This window comes from Mytilus galloprovincialis, chromosome 9, assembly GCF_965363235.1.
Source record: "Mytilus galloprovincialis chromosome 9, xbMytGall1.hap1.1, whole genome shotgun sequence".
NCBI classification, from domain to species: domain Eukaryota; kingdom Metazoa; phylum Mollusca; class Bivalvia; order Mytilida; family Mytilidae; genus Mytilus; species Mytilus galloprovincialis.
The window spans coordinates 60,752,738-60,767,433 of NC_134846.1; the positions used below are offsets into that span (position 1 = coordinate 60,752,738).

The window sequence follows — 14,696 nt, forward strand, 5'->3', positions numbered from 1 at the left end:
ATTGTTTAAAAAACATCCACAAACTGCACCAACTTGAGTCAATGGCAGCTGACTGACAATATATTGGCTCACTCCTCAAATTATCTGTTTGCTGAGTAGACGGAAAATTTTGACCCAATTACTAGTATGACAAATATTTATACCCGTAAAAAAATTGAGGGGCTTAACCACATTTACGTGAAAATCTTTTTACTTTTTACGTATACGTAATGAAATAGGAATAATCTAAATACTTGTACAATTTATTTTCCATGTGAAAAGTAAATCAACAAGAATGCAGAACTCCATGGAAGTCTACGGGGAAAGTGGCTTCTAAGAAAATGTTCCATTTAGCAGAAAAATGAATAGAAAACAATTCTACAGGCTGTTAATCTGACTTGTAGAGTACTTTGTATGTTCACAACTCCTCATTGTCAATTAACAGGTGCGTTTAAAATCCTCAAAAGATTAGGTTACGAAATACCATCATTTATTGATATTGGATGATATTGTTATTTTTCTCTCTCCTGTGTTTACGCACTAGAGATAACCTTACTAGGTAAACGATGTTTTCTGTCGACTATCAATGACAAGCACTTGTGTTATCATCGATTTTTGTGTATGTAATCTGTGTTGAACAATCTAAATACAAGTACTTGATTTTATCTTAAAGTTTCTTCCGTGTTACTCAAAGAATAAAGTATCAATTTGAGAAAGAAAACTAAACGTTGTATTGATGAAGATCATTTAACTTCGGGCTACTAATGTATGAGTTTTGAAATTGAGTCAATTCATGTATTGGTCAAAGTAATTAACCGTGTTGAAATTGCTAACTCAAATGTTTGAATGTGTTCACTGTTTATTTCATCGCCATATAATACACATGTGGTACGGTTGCCAATGAGACAACTCTCAACCAGTGATCAAATGATATAGACGTTAACAACTGCAGGTCACTGTAAGGGCTTCAACTATAAGCAAAACCAATACTGCATAGTGAATAAAAAAGCCCCCGAATTGACAAATGTAAAACAGTTCAAATGTGATAACTTACGGCCTAATTTTTACACAAAACAATAATTGAAAACAAATAAGAGAAATAGCAACACGCAACATCCGTTCTTGACTTCTTGACCATCTTCGCTAGCCAAGGGTTACGATCCACCCCCGTTCTCTTCACGGGAGTGGATCGTAACCCTTGGCTAGCGAAGATGCTTCTTGACAGGCACGTAATGAATATGTCATGGTTAACTATGTTTGCTGGCTGGTTCCAGCATGTCAAATGTCCATTGATTTGTTGAAATACTATTTATTTTACTACAAACGTAAATAATAAAGTCATTTACTAATTTCCAATGTTGGCTAGCATTAAAAAAAGTTATATATGCGTTTTCTTTTAGGAAAATATTGACTATATACCACAAGAAAGGTCTAACACTCAGTCTGTATCTTCCTTTTGAAGTAATACAATAGCTACATTGGTCCTATCATTTTCAGTGTTTTAACGTCTTTGTATACAAACAATCAATTGTTGACAACCGAAAAAAATAAAATATTAAGTCAGTGATCCAAATTCTTTTGTCAAATTCAAGTCTTATTGTTAAAGAAGGTAAACAAAAGTGATAAAAGTACAAAGTATGATTTTAAGGTTAACACTAATACATGCTGTGTTTTGGCATTTTAGGACAATCAATATAGGTCTGGATCAATAAAGTCATGGGTATTATATATGTACTGACTTGATCACAGCATACAACATATGACACATACTTTTGTAAAAAATAGCCTAATATATGTTTGATTAATTACAAGTACATTAGCGACGTAGTGTGAAGCAGTACAGAATACGATATTTAAAAAAACTTATGTAATTTTATGAAGTGCATAATTAAATAATATCATTTGTCGTCTATCTGCCTACGTCACTCTTTATCTTGCCCCCAAAAAATGATACGGATTTATCACGTGACTATGTTTAAGAAGACGATGATAAGTTTCCTGCTAAAACAAATACAGCAACTGACTATAAAGAAAATCATTCAAATTCAACTCGATTTAAGAAATATCAGATGATGCATTTTTATAAAATATTATTTGCTGCAATTATTCTACCGTATCAAAATGAGGTTGTGGCCACGTCATAATAAAAACAAGTCAACATGACATTGTTTATTTTAATGTGAACCTTTAAAGATATTAAATGACAAATTAGAGTGTTTACTGAACATAAAATATAATAATTAAAATAATAATGCAAGCGTTGCATGATTTCATACGGAACCTATTCATTCTCGTTTCAATATAGTGAATTCAAAGGAATTTTTAAATTATTTTCCATCTGCTTGATGTTTTTACGATGTCTAAAAACCTATTGCTCTAAAGTATAACTTGTTGATTACATAACTTTAAGTGTTTAATGCCTCTTTCTGTACTATTGGTGTTATTTCTACAGGAAGCCGGAGTGTCCAGATATAACCACCGAACCTTGACAAGAAAACTGACAATCCTAGTCAATTCAGATTTTAGTCGAACACACCTGACAAGGCGATGTTAGAACTATTATATAAATAAGAGATTTGGCAATGAGACAACTCTTCATCTAAATCTTAATGTACAAAACGTTAGAAATTATAAGTCCAACACAATGAACAAAACTAACACCGCATACAATCAGCTATAAAAGACCCCAAAATGACAAATTTAAAACAATTCTAACTACAAACTAACGGCCAGATTAATGTTTACACAACAATAGAAAAACGGATATAAAACATATCAACAAAAGACAATACCTGAATAACTGGCTTCTGACTAGGAATACTATTATTAGGCACATACCTTGAAAATGTGGCGGATTTAACATGTTTGCAAGCGCAAAAGCCAACACCCCTTACCTGGGACAGGGTCAAACCAAATAATAAACTATAAAATCATTTAATCATTTGGCTTTTTTTTTTTAACCGTTTTGGATTCGAGCGTCACTGATGAGTCTTTTGTAGACGAAACGCGCGTCTGGCGTATATATAAAACTTAGTCCTGGTATCTATGATGAGTATTAAAAAAGGTCCATTGGACCTACAAGTCACCTAGTTGACCTAATAACTTTATACAGTATCATGGAATATATATATATTATGTATAATTTTATGTGTATTAGTATATTAATACTAATATATATATATTTTTAACTTAAGAAATGTACTTCAAAGTATTTTTAGTACAAACAGTCCATTGGTAGGGGTATACAACTGAGTGTAATGTCCCACTTCCCTGTTGTGACAAAATTGGCAAGATTGTGTTATTGTCTTACAATGCAGATAATCCAAGTAAACATTTTTTTCTTCAAAATAAAGAAAATATTAGATTTCACAAAACATGTATTTCTCTGTTTGTATGACTTATAAATGTTACTAATTCGTGTCTTACGAATAATTGAATCTATTATGTAGATAATTGACATATGTTGATTTTGATTGCTGATCAGTTTATTAAGTTACATTGTGTGGCCTTGACATGTTCCATATTTATGTTACATTTTGTGACCTTTATTTTTTTCAGATTGGTCTTTATGCAATTCCTACATAACAACCGACTATAGATACATTTTACTACTTCTAGGGGGTGTTTAATGACCTTGACTACCCATGAGGGTCTCACACGTACGGTTATTTTAGACGTAGACATACTTAGTATACAAAATTTGACATATCTTATAGACATACGTCTCTTCTTTAAGATCTCGTCACTACGAGTTGACTTTTGATATTATTGGGTCGTTGGGTTGTCGCAAAACTAATGTACGTATTATTCAACTCATCTTTTTATATCTCGTATTTCTTTATTCTGAACTATTTATATATATACATATGTTAATAGATATCTTAATAGATCATTTCTTTGTAGTCTTTAAAACTGCTTCATCCAACACGTACATTGTATATATAAATCATTTCTATTTAATCCTTCTTCAAACATAAAATGTCAAAACTAATGTAATTGCTGATTTATTATTCTTTGTTTTTTCACACTTATACATAATATTTGTAAAGGAGATGAGGAGCACACATTATAAAAGGGACAAAACCTTAAGGTCATTCATCTAGATGCCAACATACGGTCTTAAAAAATATTGATGTGTGTACGTCCTCAAAATTGAACCAACTCAAGTAATATGTAAATAAATAAGAGAAAACCCCAATGACTACCTGTGATCACCCCTCTACACCAAATCCTCAAAATTACAAAAAAAAAAAAAAAACAACAACCCAACAACATAAAGATTTAATGAAAGACAAACACTTATGATCAAGACTTGAATGTATTTTGGGGCCCTTTATAGCTTGCTGTTCGGTGTGAGCCAAGGCTCCGTGTTGAAGGCTGTACTTTGACATAATATTATAACTGCTTACTTTTTACACAATGTGACTTGCATGGAGAGTTTTCTCATTGTCAATCATACATGCACCACGTCTTCTTATTTGTATTTAAACATATAAACGTTAATCTAAGGTAGTTTTGTGTTTGTCTTTCTTATTTTAACATCGCTATATTGAAATGAAGTTCTTTGTATTGAATATGTATTTTGGAAAAAAATGTACATGATTTACACAAACAATCCTTGAAAATATCATCTAAATTAAAGTATAATTGATTTTTAATAAATTTTACATACTTGAGCAAATTTCAAAGAAAGGTTTAAATGATCGATAGAAAATATCTAAGCTGTGTCGATTAATTGGCGTTTCTGTAATGCGGTATCTATAGGGTATCATTTATATGTTTACATAATTCCAATTCTACTTTAATCGTTCATGGTTATTGGTGGAAAAATAATATTATTTTCTTCGTTATGAAGAAGTAGATATATTCTAAAATATACTACCAACAAGATCATCTTTATTCAATTTAACTTAGTCGCCTATAATACACTATAGTAGCATTTATCGGTCAATATTAAATGTAATGGCAAAAGTATCTATATAGATATAAGAAGATGAGGTATGAGTGCTAATGAGACATCTGTCCATCAAAATCACAATTTATAAAAGTAAACCTTTATAGGTCAAAGTTCGATATTCAACACGGAGCCTTGTTTTTAACCAATCACCAAGCTATAAAGGGCTCCAAAATCACAAGTGTAATACCATTCAAACGGGAAAACTAATGGCCAAATTTATATGAAAAAAGAGAAACGAGAAACACTTATGAACCACATCAACAAACGACAACTACTGAACATAAGATTCCTGTCTAAGGACAGATGCAAATTACTTTCAATTAAGCCTCATTCCCATCTCAAAACAAATGAGAGTTAAAAAAAATTAAGCAAACAGGTAAAGAAAGAATGATAGTGAAGGAAGTTAACTTTACACAGAATTTGTTTATTTTTTCCAATGAATTGACGTTGTAATCCGACTTTGTTACACCTGTTATCTAACCATTAGCAAATGAAGTACGCTTTATCAGTTTATTAGGTACATCCCGTAGATGTGTGTCCTTTGTCTAGTGCAGTCTTATGTATGCTAGCTATTTAGTAATGCATATTGATTATTTTTTAATGTTATACAATGCATAATACAATTTTGCTTTGAATATCATGTATGACACTTAATGATATAAAAGTTTGATTATAGATTCAAGGTAATAAGCTAAAAATGGTATATTCAGAGGCGGATTTAGGGGGGGCAGGGGACCGGGTCCCCTTTTCTGGAAAAAATTTGGTTGCTTATATAGGGAATCACTGAAGCATGACCGGAGCGGGCCCCCTCTTAGGCAGTCAACGGGCCCCACCTTATAAGAATTTCTGGATCCGCCACTGATATTATGTATACATGTACCCATTACATATCTTGTTTGAGGTGCCATTTTAATTCTTCTTCTCCTGTCTATACTTGTTTTACTGGAATGTTACTTTCACAAGACAGTTTTTACAGAATGCTCATTTGTATTTAAAAGTATGTCCAATTATTTTCCGTCTTTTTATTGAAAAAATGTAATCAGAGACGAGTATTTTTAACAATAAACATTTCTTATATTTAAAGTATGTTAACTACTTGGGAGGTAAATTTATATGTTTTAAATAGGTTCAGATTTGTATAACCGTCGTGGAATCAATACAAGATGGCGCGTCAGAGTACTTGACAAGAATAATCAGGCTAAAACTGCCCGCTGTGCTGGACTCTCACTACTCATCCTTGATCGACGTATAACAATGATAGTGATTGAAATACAGGGAATCAAAGACGATGATAAATATACCTTTGGAAATTTTTCGAAGTGTAATTTGATGTTTTGTCAGATGCATTTAAATTCTACATGCATGCATTTTTGCAAAACCATGAAACTCAGAGTATATATATAATGAACTAGCTTAAAGGAGCTGCGATGACAAAATGGGAACTGGACAGGACACAACCTTTCTCTTATATAAAGGTTCAATAGGGCACAATTCTAGCAAAATTCAATGGTCTACCCAACGCTTATTCCGTTACATTTGCATATCGGGATCTAATGGGGTACCAATTTTTATTTGGTTAAGATATTAAGCAGTTGTTGCGATGCAAAAGAAGGTACTGGACAGGGCCAAAAATATTCACCAATGAAAAATGCATGTCTATTGTAAAAAAATGGGGAATCCTAACAACATATACACAAGATCTGGTAAAACACGGATAACTAGATACATTAAACGGTATGAAAACAAATCATTTACATAACGATGTCTGTAAATCATGATTAACAATTCTTCAAAGTAAGAAGTAAATCAGTATATCAAACAACTGGATAAAGATGATGGTACCTGACGGACAGACGGATAAGTGAATAGAGGGGCTGATCCCTCCAAAACTTAATTTTCTGGGTGGGGGTGGGATGTTTATTCAGTTTTCAGTAAGGTAGATTATATTGTGAATGTAAACAATGACAAGTTTCAAATGATAACAATAGCTATAGATACAAACATTGATGAATAATCATGGTATTAAGTATCATATAAATATTGGAATAGAAATTGTAAAATGATGACTGGGAAACTTTTAAAAATCATAATGATCCAATTATGCAATTAATCATATGTGCTCTGTAGCAATAGTAATTCTATATGTCCAATTATGTGTCAACTCAGTGCAAATAGTCTGCATCAACATTTCCCCGTGTTATGGCGGGCTAACAACACATATTACGGCGGATCCAAGGGGTTACTAACCCAGGATAGAGAGTGGTGCCAGCTATATGTCCCTTATAATCCAATGCATTGATCGTCCAAAAAAGAGGGTTGCAACCCCCTGAACCCGTCCTCTGGGTCCGCCATTGCCGCAGTCAACCGGTTGACTATTCTGCCACATTTCGGAGTATATATACTTCTGATGAGTGAACAATTTAGCCTAACCTGGTTAGATCTCCCCGGTTTGTATTATTCCAAGCAGAGACCATGTATATCTATACAAAACATCTACATACACTTTTATTACTTTAATTTATAATCTTTAATGTCAATTAAATAAAAATGTCAATTTGTTTACCGTCCATTCAGTGACGTGGCTACGACTTCCGATATATGTATAAGAGGTTTAAAATATTTATACTGTAAAGTCATGAAAGTGTATCATGATATTTAACTAGATAAGATCAATAACAGACACTTCACATTTAACACATGTGCAGTAAAGTAAATATTCTGTACATACTAAAAAAAAACAGTTTCTAGCACTAGTCTAACAATGGTATTTCATTAATTATATAAAAAGGGATATATGTGTTGATCATTGCATGTATTTTGACCTAAATGTAAACAAATAAAAATTAAAATTATATCACACTAAAGCGCTGATAACTTAATATCAGTGACTGTCAAAAGATTACCAGGGCCGAAAGTTACGTGTATTTTGCATAATTTATGTTCATTTAAATACAGATGATTTGGAAGTCAAGACAACACTTATTCGTTAAATTTTACTTTTTTCTTGGCTTTAAACCAGTAACACAGCTATGGAAAAGCTGTCAATCCCGAGTGTGAATTGACAAACGAAAAAACACAAAATCATTTTTCAGCAATGCTTATAATTATATTAACAGATGCGACATATATCAAATAGATATTCAAACTTATTAGTCACTGTTATATTATTATTAAAATAAACAAATTTGATTATATTACAAGTAATAATAACAAGTGAGATTTAAATATTTTGCTTACCTTGCTTGCTGACTGCTAATTTGTCCACAACAATTTATAAAATGTTTGGGATTCCCCAAGTTTTATATATGCAACAGTTCTGATATATTTTAGGGAATCCTCGGATCATATGAGATTACTCTGATTAAAACTAAATTTCCTTCCATCTGCCACCTACACTTTATTATTAAACTTTGAATTTCCGAAAACTCGTGCTTCCAGATCTCAATCCCGGAAGAAAATTAATACTATCAATATCGGTCACACTTTAAAAATATGATTTGCGTGTGAATAATTAGTAAATATGACTTAAAGAGTATAGATCTCTGATAGATCGACTCGGGAAGGTACATATGGAATTACATTTCAATGATTATAGTAATTATTGGACTTCAAAAAATAAGTTAAAAACAGAAGCATGAAATTCTTCAGTGGATCAAAGCTATTTTTATCATGTTTTAAAGGTCAGGAAACATGTTTATTTATAAACGTACGTTACCTGGAAATCCAGATATAACAAAAACCCAGCTGCGCTTCGATCGTTTCTTTTTTCGAATAGAACTTAAATACTTCTCCAACTAAGACCAGATATTGAGTTGAAAAATTGTCCATTAATTTAATTTGACTAAGAACGAAGAAGATAATTAAAACCGAAAGTATACTGTACTATCATCATCCTAACCTTGTGAAAACCATGTATCAAATATATTGGGGAAACCACAGGCACGTTGTTGACGTCACGGTCACAAGACTACATTATGTCTATGGGCTGATAACAAAAAAAACGTCAGCCAATTAGAAGACGCGTTACATCCAAAATTAAATTATTGTAGCATACTACAAATTTAAAATTTTGTAATACAAAATTATCTTTCAGTGAACAAAAGTTACTTTTGTCATGACAAAATTCATTTTTGTAACACAGACTTTACTTTTGTTACCTAATTTGAAAATTGGGCGACAAAAGTCAATTTTGTATGCAAATTAGTTTAGTTTGGATTCTGTGAACTAATTTGCATACAAAGTCAACTTTTGTGAGACAAAATTGACTCTTGTGAGACAATATTGACTTTTGTGAGACAATATTGACTTTTGTGAGACAAAATTGACTTGAGAGACAAAATTGACATTTGTGAGACAAAATTGACTTTTATGAGACAAAATTGACTTTTGTGAGACAAAATTGCACAAAAGTCAATTTTGTTTCGACACATTGACTTTTGTGAGACAAAATTGATTTTTGTGAGACAAAGTTGACTTTTTGTGAGACAAAATTGACTTTTTGTGAGACAGACTTTTGAGTTTTAATTTTCATATCAGGTCACAAAAGTCAATTTTGTATGCAAATAAGTTTTATATTTGCATATTCTTTTGACAAAATTGACTTTTGTCATGACAATTTGTCATCACAAAATTGAAGTTCTCATAAAACAAGTCTGTATCACATAGTTTTGTAAGACAATAATGATTTTGTTATGACAGAAATGAATTTTGTACAAAACCTCAAGAGTCCCATTCGGCGCCCCGTAAAAGTCATTAAAATGATAATAATAACATAGTTCTAGGTTCATACATTTAATTTCATAATGATATATAATACACAATTGACTTATATACAATTGTATTGTTATGATAATGTTTGCACAATTTATGAAAAATGTGTAACGTTTTGTTTTAAAGATGTACAAGTGTATTATTACTCATCTTTATCTCTTGTGATAAACTGTTCCATATATATTTGAGACCCAGAATATGTAATTTGTTTCTTCAAATCATTCGTTTTTGGTTTTGGAAGTCTTATAGTATTTCATCAGCTGAAAGTAAATTATAATTTTGATCATAAGTAAAATTTAATTTTCTAGTAATCCTTTTTCAATCTTTTCAAATTACAGTATCTATTTAAATTAAAGTCTGTTTTACATATTAAAAGATTGTGTAACTACATTAAATCTGCGTGGTCAATCAGATCACATATTGTTACTTAATGTTATTTGCTTTCTTGTAATGATTTATATGTATTGATCTCTGCTGTTTATCATTTGTCATGTTGTAAATATGTTTTTCGTTGCTATAGCATATATATGCTTTTTGCAATAAAGTATTCATTCAATCTTTACCAAAAAAAATTAACATAAAAACAAAGAGTCTTAAAAATACAGAGTGCGTGAAATATTGAAAATAGGCAAATCAATATATAAAATTTTTTTTTGCGTGTACGGATCTAAATTTCCGTATTATATATAAATCGAACATTCCGGAAAAATATTCGTGTGTCCCACACAAAACAAAAGTGCAAAGTTAATTTTTTTACATGCATGTAGATATGCCAAGTTTATATGTACCCACTGCCCTGTTTTAATTAAGTTGGTCTATGACCTTTATGAATTTGAGTATAGTGCTACTATGTTTAAATCTATAGTACATTTGAGTTTGTTTTTTAATACATACCTGTATTACTAACCTAACTATTTAAAAACTGCACACGAAAGACAATGTCATAAAACATTGCAGATTTCGAATACAAATGCCTGTAATTGCCGGGCACTGGAATACTGTAGTATCAAAATAAATTTAACATGCACAAATTTCATATATATTGGCATTTGAATTAAAGTAACAAACTTTTAATTACATAAACATAATAGTTTTATAATCTTAATCATTTAATTAATATCTATATGCATGTTTCTTTTCTAATAATTGAATAATTGTGTTGTATAATTTTACCATTCATGTTTAATATTTATTATGTACAAACATATTGTTTTAGTTGATTATCGTCTCTTATAAATCTGTACAAATTGGCTTATATATACAAAATGTATCTTCTATAAATGTATTGTGTAATTTTATACATAAGGTGAGACGTAAATAAAATATCGAATTTTTTTTTTATTTCCCAAATAAACAATCATTAGGTTTGTTTTCGCTTTCTTTTACAGTGGGTTCCATTGGGTTTATTGCGTGTGTAGCCAAAGGTAATATCTTTGATTAGCTTGCTTGTTTGTTTTCTGTCGGACTAGTCTTTTCTTAAAGTTTGGAAGTTTACCTAACCTAGCAATGACTTCACGGTTCAGCTAACAAGCAAGCTAACCGAATATATTACCTTTGGCTACACGTACACCCTCAATGGAATCCGCCCTAAGGGTCTCATAGTCATAAATTAGACTGCTGGTATTCCCGTTTGAACTGTGTCTCAGTTTGTAAAGTTGGGGGCTGATCATTCGATCTGGGTTTTGCTTATTTCTTAATTCAATGTCAATTGGATTCTGATGAAAACTTATCTCCTAATTGTATCACCACTATGTGCCCAGATGCATATTTCATCTCATCTACGTAAGAAATGTTAATGGGTCAATCAAATCTAAATAATGAGAAAGACAAACATATAGAATTTTGCAAAAAAAAAAAAAAAAAAAAAAAAAAGTTGTACTAAATATGACTGATACCATTTATGACTAGGGTAGAAAAACCTTGTTTTTGAAAGAGTGAACATGATCTGACCCATACATAATGAATATCCTCTTATATGCTGCCAAATAAAGTCTTGGGGGGAAAACCTGTCTGCTTAAGAAATATAGATAAAACTAAATTGGTTTTCTCTGTGTATCATGTATACATTGTAATATGTACATATATCATCAGCAAATATCACATACTTATCTTTTTCCGAGTGCCCACTTGAAACGTTATTCTTTTCGAATAGAAGTTCATACGGTTAAGAGTGTATAAAAGTGAACGTCTGATCGTGCAAACATAGATGAAATACAAACCATTTTAACTTAAAAAGGAAACCAAAGTATACACATTTTATTTTGAAATGAGTCAATACAAAACAAACAAGCGTTGTGATAACACTCATTTAAGATAAATTAAAAAAATCTTATAGGTAATATAATTAGGCCAAGTTGAGTTTCTTTGTCAAGTTCGTTTCATTTGCTTTTGACACTCTATGTTAATACAAGCATGTTCAAAGAAATAGTGCCAAATATATCGATGTCAATGGGGTTGGTATCTGTCACAGTATTGTCTATCTTGTACATGTGCAAATTTATCATATTTTAAGCTTATTCAAAACTTTCAAGTATGGTCAAGTTTGAGAGTAAAGTAAAAGGAACTTTAGAGTACACGTTTACCTTTTTAGATTCGAGTGGCACTAAGTTTTAGAACCCAAAGACGGGCATCAGCTGTCCCAGTGAAAATGGACGTCATACTAAACTCCAAAACATATAGCTGAACTAAAATAAAAAAATCATACAAGGCTAGCAAAGGTCAGAGGCTCCTGATTTGGGACAGGCGCAAAAAGGCGGACGGGGTAATCATATTTTGTAAGATCTCCACCCTCTTCTATACACTAGCAAATGAAGAAATAAAACAAACACACAGTAATCACACAGTAAAACTTAGTTTTTAAAAAAAAAGCCTGGTATCTTTGAAGCTTTTTTTTATCACCACTGTTTCTATGCCACTACTGGAGGAGTTTTCCTCCCTGATGATATTATCAGCCCCGTATTCAACACTTGTAGGTTGACATGAAATAATACTGATATGAAGCAATAAACAGTTACGAATTACGAATTGTCAAAATACTATGGATTTTCTACCTCAGGAATAGTTTACATTTAGCTGACTGTTGAAAAACCTTAAGGAAATGTTTGGTCCTCAATACTTTTCTACTTAACTTTATTGAATCGAGCGACACTGATGAGTCTTCTGTAGACGAAATCAGCGTCTGGCGTATAAAATTATTAGCCTAAAATCCTTGATGAATTATTAACGAGAAAGTTACCAATGACCCAAGCAATGAGACATCTGAAAAAGTGGAGATTTCAGGTCATTATAGATGGCAAAGTTTGGCGTTTAATAAATTAGTATTTATTCACTTATAGGGTCTTTGCATCGGAAATAAAACACATTTATTCTAAAACCAGTTGTTGACATGATACGGGTTATTTTCTTCTCGGATTCATTATGATGGTATGATACTATACTCCTAACGGGAGGGACTGTACTTGATATTTATATGATGAAGATAATATTATAATCTTTCAATAAGTTAAATTGAGGTCTGGAGCTTGCATGTCAGTAACTGCTTATAGTCCTTTGTTAATTAATGTATAATTGTCATTATTTAGTTTTTTTTGTTACCTTTTCTGACATCGGACTCGGACTTCTTTTAAACTGAGTTTTACTGCGCGTATTGCTGTGTGTTTGAATTTTGTGCATTGGCTTAGTAGAGTTATGCGGGTGCGGGATATTTTCGCTGTATTGATTACCCGTTGGTGGCCTTCGGCTATTTTCCGCTCTTTGGTGGGGTTGTTGTCTCTTTGACACAATCCCCATGTCCATTCACATTTTTGTTTTGCTACTCCTAGGTATAGTTTGTTTAAGCCATTTTTGACACAACTTTTAAAAAAATTTAAAACTTAAAAGTTTCGTGTTCTATTTGACCTTCGAGTTTTTTTTTAATTTGAGCGCCATTGAAGAGTCTTATAAACATTAAATGTTCGTCTGATATACGATTTTTTTGCTATGAAAATTAACAGGAATATTTTCCATGCTTCTAGTAAACAACAGATTGGGATTATATGCAGAAAACTATGCATTTACTTTACATTTATTTGAATAACACATATAACAAAGAACTGATGAAATGACGGGGAAAACAAAGGGATTAGATAACAGAAAATTCCATAGTAGAAAAGGAAACATGATGGTCAAAAGATACAAAGACGACATGATCACCAATTTAAAACACTACATAGGAAAACCAAAGATTGAGCAAATGAAAAAAACTAATCAGCGAATTCATGTCTTTAAAATTAAGTCTTAAATGCAATTATTTTTTATTAGTTGTTAAGTGGCTTTGAACTAGCTGTCAGTAACTGCAAGTACTCCCAGATCTGTACTTAGTGTCTTTTTGTTGTCAGGATATACAAGTACCCGGCCACGTCCACACTGTGTTTTGTTAGATTTATTTATATTTGTATTCATCTATTGAGTTAAGCCTTTTTCCACCTGATTATAGTTCGCACTTATATTGTACTGTTACACCACTGTCACAGGCTATTGGAAGGGTTTGGATGTAACTTGTTTAACCCCGGCCGCCACATTCTGTATGTATGTACATTGTACCTGTCCCAAGTCAGGAGCCTGTAATCCAGTTGTTGTCGTTTGTTGATGTGTTACATATTTGTTTTTCGTTCATTTTGTGTACATAAATTAGGCTGTTAGTTTTCTCGTTTAAATTGTTTTACAATTGTCATTTCGGGGACCTTTATAGCTGACTATGCGGTATGGGCTTTGCTCATTGTTGAAGTCCGTACGGCGACATATGGTTGTTAATTTCTGTGTCATTTGGTCTCTAGTGGATAATTGCATCATTAGCATTCATACCAAATCTTCTTTTTATATGATGTACTGAGGGTGCTATAAACAGTTTCGTATAAAAAAAAACTAGGGTTATTCCCCAACTAAAAATAGACATGGAGGGAAGTCCCCTTTTATCAACATAATTGGTGAAAAAGTATCATGTTTTTTGTAT

General features: G+C 31.7%; 1 protein-coding gene across 1 annotated transcript in view; it reads right to left on the reverse strand.

The window, feature by feature from the left end:
* LOC143045506 (uncharacterized) overlaps positions 1 to 8,437 on the reverse strand; it is a 55,244-nt gene extending 46,807 nt beyond the window's left edge. The window contains exon 1 of the mRNA XM_076218060.1: positions 8,174 to 8,437. The gene's annotated coding sequence lies outside the window, so the exon portion shown is untranslated. The remainder of the gene's footprint in view (positions 1 to 8,173) is intronic.
* Positions 8,438 to 14,696: the final 6,259 nt, after the last annotated feature.